This window comes from Ochotona curzoniae, unplaced genomic scaffold (assembly GCF_017591425.1).
Source record: "Ochotona curzoniae isolate NIBS_2020 unplaced genomic scaffold, NIBS_Ocur_1.0 contig_3520, whole genome shotgun sequence".
NCBI classification, from domain to species: Eukaryota; Metazoa; Chordata; class Mammalia; order Lagomorpha; family Ochotonidae; genus Ochotona; species Ochotona curzoniae.
Genome location: NW_024465894.1, coordinates 22,414,082 through 22,422,174, shown reverse-complemented (window position 1 = coordinate 22,422,174; position 8,093 = coordinate 22,414,082).

The window sequence follows — 8,093 nt, the reverse complement described above, 5'->3', positions numbered from 1 at the left end:
AAAACAAAGCATAGGATAAAGGTTTGAACAATGCCTGGAGAAAACATTTTAAAATGTGATCTCAGCACCAGAGACACCAAACATCTGCATACATCTGAGCTAGTTCAGAATACAATTGAAACAAAAACAAACCCCATAGATTTATTTTTCCTGATTTCTAAAAACACTTAACAGGCTTAAATAATATTACAAGGCCCATTTAGGTCAAATTTTCATTATTCTCTCAAGTTACATAAATGTTATGTCCAGTGTTTGGTTTTCCTGAGATCTCCTTAATCACCAATTGTGAGACATGAAGTGTTTTGAGAGACATAGGTGTTACCAAACCAGTATAGGTGACCATATTCCTGTCCATTCCTATTGCAAGCTGCACCGCGATGTTGCTTCAGTAAACAAGAGAATATACTAGCCAGTTCAAGGGATCTTCAAAAAACTTATTAGAAAATCTGTCTTACAGAAAAATTATGATGATTCAAGTATTTGGGCCTATGTTTGCAATGTAGAAGATGTGGTTTGAGTCCTCACTCCTGGTTTCAGCACTGCCTGGCCCGAGGAACTGCAGGCATTAGAAGACGGAACAATCTGGGTCGTCTCTACTGTAACTTCTCTCAAAAAAATGATCACAAAACACATTTGCGTGAAAGTAAACATCTCTTAATTCAATTTCTCCATGAAATTTTCAAATATTCCCATATATATGCATATATGTATATGTGAATACATATATGCACCCATATATATGTATATATGTAAGTGGTGAGATAAACTACCTAGTTTTGTGTATGTAAACTCTCCAGTTCAAACAATGATGAAATTCCCTAAAAACACAATTGTCAGTTGAGCCATGCATGACTGAAATTAGACCTCTGCACTTTACTTCGATACCGGGAAAATAACTGGTCTGAAATAGAGGAGGAAATGAAGATTACAGGATCCAATAAACAGATTTTTTTCTGGCTGATGAGAAGGAAGATTTAATAGTAAGATAAATCTTAAATACCCTTACAATTGATTGGAACTTTTCAAAAATGCTCCCTCAGCAATAATCGGAATGCACCTGTACCTTTTAGGGACAAAATTTAAGCAAAAAAGAAAAATAAGATAATATGGGAAGTGGAGAGGGGTACTCTAATGCTGTCTATTTCGATGCAATGGTGAGAACTAGATCCACTAACTTTAAATCACATACCCATGGCTTTCCCTTTGTTTTATGCTAAACAGAGGTATGTTGAGACATTTTGCCAAATATTGGTTATTATTCAGTCAAATTATGAGGCACTTTCAAAAAATGTGCTTTCTTATTTTATTTTTTACAAGTCCTCAAAATGTAGAAACATCTTTTAGATGGTCAGTGTTTGAATATTATGTTGCTTACACACAATGACTGTATACAAAGTGACTTAGAGAACACAAAGGGATCATCCTAGCATACTTCAGGTCAGAAGTTCGGCGTGTGTTCAAAGGGCTAGAAACAAGCTGTGCGTAGAATTAAACCACCTTAGCTATAAGGTAGCATACATCTCCTTGCCCATTTGATGTTGGCACAATTCAGTTCCTTTTGCTTGTGGGACCCAAATTCCTGAGGGCCTGTCAGCTGAGAGTCAGCCTGCACCTGCTGAGAGTCCACCTTCCTTGACTCCTGTCCTCCTTTTGTGACTTTCAAAGCCAGCAATGACATATAACGTCCCTTCCTTCTTCCATCCTTTCTACTGTTCCTCCAGCTGGGAAAAATTCTCCACTTTTAAGGACTTCTGTTATTAAACTAGGCTTTCCCTGAATAGTTCAGGATCCTCCTCCCTCAAGTTGTGCCCCCCTTAGTCAGAACACAATTCCATTCAACTACCACATAAGGTGACATATTCATAAATTCCAGAGACTGAGTGGATATCTTGTGGTGGGGAGACTGCATTCTGCTAGGCAGAATGGGATAAAGGCTGGTCCTCCCAGTTTAGAAATCAAGTTGGCATTTTAGGCTTCAAAAAAGTCTCACAGTGGGAAGAAAGAGAGGGTGTGACCATGTTATACTACTTCCTTGCTCCTCATTCCCCTTCCACACTCTGTGGAGGCCAGGAGCTAAGTAAGAAAAGCCAAGGAAAAACGGAGATCTTTACTGCACTAAGAGGCTCTGTGCTCACTCACCCAGCGAATATTTAAGGAACTCATCCGTGATTTCTTTACAAGTTCTTTCTAGGGCTTTTCCCTCTATTGAACGGAGAACGGGCATCTCTGTCCAGGGGGAGAATGCTTTGGGGAACGTATGTAGGAAGCCAGAAAGACTTGGGCAAACAGCACTAGTTGGAGGTCCAAATGGAGACTCAGCAGCAGAAAACCGGGTTCTATAAGGAGTGAGAAGCAGCAACTGCCAGAGCAGAGCCAGGGTCTAAGTGGAGATTCAGTTCTCTAACAAGATTAACTTACAGATGTGCGCTTCCCCAGGAGCAGAACTTGAGGGCTAGAAGTTTCCTGCCACCCTGGAAGGGACATGGAAATGTTGTGTAAAGAAATGGACAAAAGCCAATATAGGTCAGCTCTAGATAGACAACTGAAATGTCATGTCCTAGGAGTCCTTGAAAATGTTGTGGAACACACCTCAGAGGCAGTTCTCCTGAGGGCACTCAGATACCCTCTCTCATCACTCACATCTGCTGAATGATGTCCTGGGAGACATTTAATGACCAAGCACTTCTGGTCCAAGTGGACACAGCAACCTCACTGAAAAATCTGTCACAGAGAGGCTGCGAAAGGTGCCCAAAGTCCTCAGCTCTATGATGATATAACAGAGCTTAAGTCAAACAAATGACTCAGTGAAGCAAAAAGTACACTTAACAAGGAAAGTGTGCATGGTGCTGCTCATTCCTAAATACATTGGGAAGAAAATGCGCTCCCAAATCTGGATAGGGTTGAATCTGGAAGTAGAGAAGAGGGCTTCAAAGTACAAATGATGTTCAGGAAGCCAGGAAGGAAAAACCAAGATTAACATGCAAAATGATAGCAGCAGAAACCAGCATGTACTGAGAACCCATTTGCATGACAGAAATGAGAGTAAGGACAACAGAAAACCAGTGAGGCAGAAGGCAGTAGAGCCTCTATAAAGAAGACTGACCATGGATGTTGTCTTGAAAGAGGGATGTGAGTTAGCAGAACTCTTCATGCAATTTGCTTTAGTAATCTCGTTCAGCTGTGACGTTTAATTAAAGCCAGGAGGAAAGGGAGAGAGAAAATGAATTAGCAAACAGTGCTAGGGGAAGGGGCATCTTCCAAGGTTCATTCTCAGCATGGCCTGGGAGCACATGACGGATGCTGGGAAGAGTTGGGTTGGCTGTATGCTGAGATTGTCTCGGAAAAGATCCTGTAGTGTTATTTGAGGGCTGGAATGACTCTCTCAGCTCCCCTCTCTTAATTTGCTGGAGACTCGTCCAGAGAAAATAATTAGAGTTGCTTCAGTAATGTGTTTGTGTTACCACTTCCAATTAAAGACAAGAATAGAGTAAGAGAAGGCAAGTGCACAAAGACGGGAGTACTTTTTCTTTTTATGCCATCACCATGCCATTCCTCCATGCAAACCTGCACGATATTCTATTGCTTATTTTAAACTATTGAATTTCCAGGTAATATTATTCTAAACAGCTTTGTAAATATATAATTAACATACAACAAATTACACTTAATGTATAAAATATAGATAGACTTTGACATATGTACATGATGAAACTATCCTCCCACCTCAGAAAGTTCTTTGTGCCTTCTTTAAACCCTCACTAGGGCCCCTCATGTCCTTAGGCAACCACCTGCTTCTTTGTCACTCTGCAGTTTACATTATTAGAATTTTATGTAACTGGAACTGTACCATATGCAGTCTTTTTAAACTGCCTTCCTTCACTCCCTACAGTTATTTTAAAAACACATTCATCTGTGTGTTCCTTTAATGCATTAAAGCTTCAAGCTTTTGAAATTGCAAAATCAGATATGTCTTTTTCTGTGACCCGGTCATAAGCATCCATTTCCAAAGACTGTCTTAACAAATCAGCACAAATCGAGTGACTAGAAATAATGAGAAATTATGCTCATAGTTCTGGAAGCCAAAATTCAAAATCAAACGGCCAGCAGGGCCAGGTTCCTCAAGAAGGCATTACGGGAGTTTGTCACACACCATTCTTAGCTTCTGGTGTTACCAGCAACCCTGGGCATTCCTTGGCATGTCCATGGATCACCCTCATGTTTGTCCTCAGGCATGCATTGTTGCCTATTCCTGTATGTGTTCTCCTCTTTTCCTGTGGGGAGACTGGTCAGACTCATAGCACACCCTACTCTGCTATTACCTTGGCTTAACTAATTGCATCTGCAACAGGCCTGTTTCTAAATACTCTCAAATTCTGAGGACCTGGGAAGAATATGACTTTATGAGAGGGTCTTATTCAACCTCGTGCAGCCATGTTACACATGAAACTTTGCACGGCTCTGTAAAATCAAAGTAGAAAAAAGGTGAATTCTGTTTTATTTTTTTACCTATGTCAAGAACACATGAGCCAGGACTCACAGTTCCCAAGGTGTGCTCCAAATAATTGCTTACAAAACCATATTCTCTAAAAATAGGACCATGTTGTCTTATAAGTTGAATGAAGCCTCAGTTTTGAGAAACCAGTGTCTCTAAAGAAAGCTTACTGAATTTTCAATATGTATGGCTGGAATAAATGTGGCTCTTTTCTTGCCTTTGTCCAAGCAGCAGTGCTTTCAGAAAAGCCATGGAAATGAAAAGCAATTTAAATCTCTACTGCAGAACTCAAAAACACCACAGGGAAATACCTAACATTATATAAAGTAAAAATGCACCCCCAATCATCACCCACTTCCCCCAAGCTAGCTGACAACATGCAGCAGCTCTACAAAGTTATCCTTCCCCTTGTGGAGTTATCCTCTTAAGCAGCCTTCATTACCTTTTGCTATAGTCATCTTATTAAGCAATAAAACACCAGAACTCTCTCCTGTAGCTGTAACTTCATACCCAGTGATCAACCTTTCACCACCCAACTCATCTTTTTCCTGCCCAGGCTTTGGTAACCACCACTTCACTCTCAACTCTTATTGGAACAGTTGTTTTAAATACCACATACGAGTGAAATTGTGGTAAATGCCTTTTTGTGCTTGGCTTAGCAAATTGTTGCCTTTGATAACGCTACTTGCTCTACTCCGAAACAGACTGCCTGCGTGGACCTCTCTATGGCTTCCAGATGATCAGTGGATGCAAAAAATGCTATAAACAAAATTCATGGCTCCCAGAATGCCAACAGTTACCTTTTCTCTCCTGTATTACTGCTTCTGTTTTCAACTTCATTTCTTGTCTCAGTCTCACAACTAATTCCTCACATGAATAAACTGCCTGCAAAATAAATTCATAACAAATACCTTTGGATTGTTCATCAAGAAACACTGCAAGCACTTTTTCCCAACCCTGTCTTGCAAACTCTGCTTCACTGTGTGGGATATGTCAGGCATCCCTGCTGTTTCTGAAGCCCTATTCTTGCCCTTAAGGATCTCATTAGGACATGTGGGTGGCTCCAAATGTTGACATATGCACAATCCCTTGACAGTGCCATTACCAGCCAGGGCTGCTAAAGACCCCCCCCCCAGGATTTTGCATTGGAACCCACTGAAATGTAAGCAAGTATGAGTCACTCAAAAGATACACTCAAAACAGAATTTGCCTATCATTTTTTCATGTATGTAAATTCTCTGCCAGTGGGTGAAAATTTTAGTAGATGAAATGAATTAGGCTCTAGGTAGCATTGTTTTCACTTTAAATACTACACAAAGGCATGATTTGGACATTAAAATGACCAATCCTTGATACAATGATATCACTGAACATGATTTAATATCACACTTTCCAATCCTGCTTGTCTCTACCTGACCTTCTATGGGATTGGATGTCATGGGAGAGGGGTTCTTAATTCTCCCCACATTGCTCCTTCTTCCTGTGCTTGCTGGTGCAGAACCTGCACCTCCCAACACTGGCCCAGTATAGTAGTCAACTTTCTTTTAAACTCTTAATGAAAAGAGCATCTTTGGAAAAAAAAAAAAAACAAGGTTCATTTCAGCACACAGTTTGAGGTTATCAGATTCACCAACAACATAGTCTAGCATCTGGAGACTGTTGGTTAATGATGGGTGGAGGGCCAGGGAAGGATGCAGGATCTCAGTCAGGTAGGAACCAGAGAGAACACTGTTGGACAGAACTTGAACTTCAATAATGAAAACTTGTGCCAAGAGACACCCTCTCAATACGGCCCTAATGACACAAAGAGGGCTTCTTATGGCCTCACCTCTCAGACAGCATCATTTAAATAAGCCTACACCATTGATCAACAATTAACACTGAGATCTCATGGTTTATACAGCTTCATAAGATTTGTGAAAAACTCCTATTCATCCCATAATGCTCAAGTGCAGTTTTTACCTCATTTCAAGATTCCCTAGTGTCAGGTGAACAGTATTAATCTAACACTTCTGTTTGCAATGTGGTGCAGAAAGAACTAACCCTCTGCCACTCTCAACTCCTGTGAGAACAACTGAGTCTGGCTTGTGCTTGAGCTTCTCACTGTTGGTGGTGCCACCACCCTCTCCTCCCCCACTTTGAGTTCATCCTGTTGTTCAAGCACTGAAATGGATCCAGGGAAGCTCTGTTTCATTGGATTATTTTATCTTTTTAATTTGAGAAGCAGTGGGACACAGGAAGACAGCTCTATCCACTGGTTCACCCATCAAATGCCTGCAAGTTAGGACTGGGACCAGCTGAAGAAGGGAACTAGAAACTCAATCTAGGTCTCCCACATGAATGACAGTGACCCAGTACTTAAGCCACTCTCTGCTGCCTCCCAGGGTTCACATTAGTGGAAAGCTGAAATGATAAGCAGAGCCAGGACTCCAACTCAGGCACACCAGTAGAGGATGCAGAAGTTTAAGCAGTATCTTCACCACAAGGACAAATACCCACCCCAAAGCTCTCTTCTGGAGTCAAGAGCCAGAACTCAGGAGATTTCCAAACATAATATGACAAACAGTCATATTATCCCCCTTGCTTCCCATGTGATCCCCCTTGCCTCCCATATGATCAACCACTCATAGGCTCCTGCCACAGAATCCCCAGCAGTCCTTCTCTGACATCTGATTCCCTGGGATAAAAGAATTCATTTCCTGAGTCTCCAAAAAACAAGAGATGCATCTTCAATTCAGAGCAGAACCAATAAGCATTCCTCCAATCCAAAACAGGCTGGAGATCAGGGAACAGTTTGTATCTCAACATCTCCTAGCAAAACAGCTTTCTCTAAAAATACTTGTCACAAAATCCTCTCTCCACAGTGGCACTCCCTTTAATCTCTAGATTATATGCCCAAATTTTCAAACGGGGGGTCTCTTTGCCAATGCTGCTTATGGTGATCTGGTACCTTGCTTTGTACTTTCACTTTCTATTATAACTTGGCTTTCAATAGAAACTTCCACTTCAATATTCAGTTAGAATAAGACAAGCACCAGAGGGCAAATATACTAGCATACTCTTTCTCTGAGAAGAGAGTCAGAAATTGAACTGGTCTAGCTTTGTATGATGTTTGTGATGCTATTCTGATATTTTTCTCTGTGAATGTATACTATCAGAAAGACATGATACTTTTTTATAAGTGTGTTATGTGTATGTTCATTTAAAAATTGAAATAATACAGGGTTGGCATAATGGCAAAACAAACTAAGCTTCCACCTGCTGCACCAGTATCCCATATGGGCACTGGTTTGTGTTCCAGCTGCTCCACTTCCCATCAAACCCACGTGGGAGACCCAAACAATGCCTTTGGCTGAATTCTGGCTATTGTGGCCATTTGGGAAGTGAACCAACGGATGAAGGATCCTTATCTGATTCTCTTCCTCTCTGTAACTCTGCCTTTCAAATAAAAAATACATACTAAAATTTAATTGATTAATTAAAAACCAAACAAAACATTAAGATGAGTCATTTCTGCATGGAAGCTTTAATTTTCACTTTTACTTCACATTTATCCACATCCTCACTTTTTTTACATTTTATAGACCTGAGGAGAAAAAAG